The sequence below is a fragment of the Lycorma delicatula genome, chromosome 3 (genome assembly GCF_047948215.1).
Source record: "Lycorma delicatula isolate Av1 chromosome 3, ASM4794821v1, whole genome shotgun sequence".
Taxonomy (NCBI): domain Eukaryota; kingdom Metazoa; phylum Arthropoda; class Insecta; order Hemiptera; family Fulgoridae; genus Lycorma; species Lycorma delicatula.
In genome coordinates this window covers 110,262,082-110,265,004 of record NC_134457.1, presented here as the reverse complement: position 1 = coordinate 110,265,004, position 2,923 = coordinate 110,262,082, and positions in this window count along the sequence as shown.

The window sequence follows — 2,923 nt, the reverse complement described above, 5'->3', positions numbered from 1 at the left end:
ATCAATCATTGACATATTATTATACTTTTTTTTTCTTTTTTTTTTCCTCTACTCCCCTGGGCCGGACCGACTTGATGGTATTACGCCACCCAGGGGAGTGTGCGTTACTCTAATTAGCCCTCCCCACCTACCGGCAATATACCGGCATGGCAGGTCGGGCCAACCGGTGGCTCTTTTGAGGTTTCTTTCATTTTTGTCCTTTATAGCACCACACCATACCTCAATGCCGTGGTATGGCCCATGGGTCTTTTGTTATTTTTTATTCCTACCAAACACACCCAAAGAGTCCTCAGCAGATCATTGAAACCAGCACACCTCAGCATGCTGGCTCTCACTGCTGAGGCTGTCCGCCCCACCTAACAAACTAGTACCCCATATTTCTTTCATCTATGCTCTTTTGCTTTAAAACTGTTCTTATGTAATTAAGACTGTTCTTATGTAATTAAATACTTATGTATTTAAAACTGTTCTTATGTAACAACCTTTTTCCATTTTACCTCACTATCAAGCATATAATCAACTGTTTCCTTCGGCGTTTTCCCTCTAATACCTGCATACTGCCTTAACTCCTGCCATTTGTGGTACCTCAAAATGGTATGCTTAACATCATCTTGTTCTACACAGTACATACACATAGGCTGATCTCTTTTGGCAATTTTATGAAGATATGCTTTGAAACAACCATGCCCTGTTAAAAATTGTGTAACATAATAATCCATTTCACCGTGACGCCTACTTGTCCATATTAATATGTCAGGTATTAATAACCTAGTCCAATTAGCTACTCCTGCATCCAGTCATCTTTGCTGCCATAAGTTATATATCTCTTCTTTTACTTCATTATCTGTTCTGCCTAAGTATTTCTCAACTCAGCTATAAGATCTATAGGGAAAACTACAGAAAGGACACAGAGGGCTTCATAAGAGACCGTTCTGTAGGACGATACAACTCCTAAGAGTACCCCTCTGTGTATATTGTTCATTCTATCTCTATTCCTTCCAATATTGAATGCCGACCATCATGCCGGAACGGCATACAACATTGCAGAAGTCACTGTCGACGCAAGAAGCCCGAATCCCTTGGCGCTCTCTTCTTTGACATTAACGCATTCAAACTTCTCATTATTCTTTCTGCACTATCACATGCTCTGTAAAACGACAGTTCTTCTGCAATGTGACTCCCAAGCATCTGTACTTCCTCTATTCTGTGACCATCGATGTGTATATCAACTGATTCTAGTACCCTATATCCGGTGAACTTGACATATTTACACTTATTCACAGATAATTGTAACCCTCTTGTACGCAACCATCTAGCTACTATTTCTAGTGACAGGTTTGTCTTATCTTTAACTTCTTCCATTGTTTTAGCTTGTACGAGCACATCTAAATCATCAGCATAAGCAATAAGCTGTACCCCTTCTGGATACCTTAAACTAAGTATGCCACCAAAGACCAGGACCCATAGTAATGGGTCCAGAACTGAACCTTGCGGCACACCACCTGACATATTGAAGTGTACTTCATCTTCTTGTGTACTAATCTTACACCTTCTTTCATTGAGATATCCTCAATTTGTCTCCGCAGGTATGAGCAGATTCTCTTCTCTTCCATGGCCATATTTATGTGTCTCCATGCTATTGTGCCGAATGCATTCTTCACGTCAACTGATACCATTAATGGAATCTGTCTAGTTCGCCAAGTACCTCTTTTAGACTCCTCGGGCCAATTAATCACCTTAAAGATGGCCTGAACGGTGGATCTCCCCTTCCAGAAGCCATATTGATTTGGGTTTATGCCCAAGCCTTCCTCAACCTCGCTCACTATGCGGCCAGCTTCCCGTTGTGTTCAGGAGGCTCAATGGTCTATACGTCATATATTATTATATATGACGTATTATTATATATTATATTATTACATATTATTATACTGGCATATAATAATATACCAATGGCGTTGTATGGAGCAGAATCATGGAAGATGACAGAAAGAGAATAGCCTAGCTTGCAGGCTGGTAAGAAGAAATTCCCACGGCAGTAGAAGGTAAAAGAGATAAGAGTGAGGTATTCGGACATAAGGAATAACTTGGGATTGGAGAGTTTGCGAGAAAGAGTAAAAAGAAATTAGCTTACGATGGTATGGACACATACAGAAGATAAATAGAGAGACTAACGATCAAAATGAAAACGTTTTAAATAAATGGAAAAAGGCCCAGTGAACGACCCAAAGAGAGATGGGGAATGTAAATATGGACGTGTCGAAAAGAGAGGATATAATTAACAGCAAGTGGAAGAGGAGAGATAGAGGGAAGACAGACAAAGATGGAGAGGTTTAGTGAACACCCAAACCTGGCGGTAGCTGGAACGGGATTAGGATATGGATGGAATATATAGTTACATAATATATAAAAATAATTTCTAGAGGCAATGTTTGGTAGAGTATTCTTGCAAGTATCCGTTATACTAAACAGAAACGATTTTAAATCTTAGTAATGGTTTGAATAAAAAAAGTTTACCTTTACCTACACACCCTGTCGAATAATAATGTTAGGTATCCTGATGGAAAAGAATGTCAGGTAATCTTTCTTTAAAAAACCACTCACTAAAACCTTTTAAAGAATTTATTCAAACCGTAAATTATCTCATTTATAACAAAATTGAAATCTAGTTTACTCTTTTACTTTATAAAGTCTGTGGTATGCAAATGATTATAATTAAGTCTTAAAAAAAGTTAAAAATTTGGTTTATACTGTTATCTACTATAAGGTATCGGTTGTCAAGAAACCGCATTTAGGATGAATTACGTTACGAGAAAAAAGTCTAAGTATCTTCTTGAATGAGTTTACAATTATTAGATTGCTTGTTTTGTAAAACTGTTTTTAATATATTATTTACAAGATTAGATTTCAATGAATTTGTTCCATT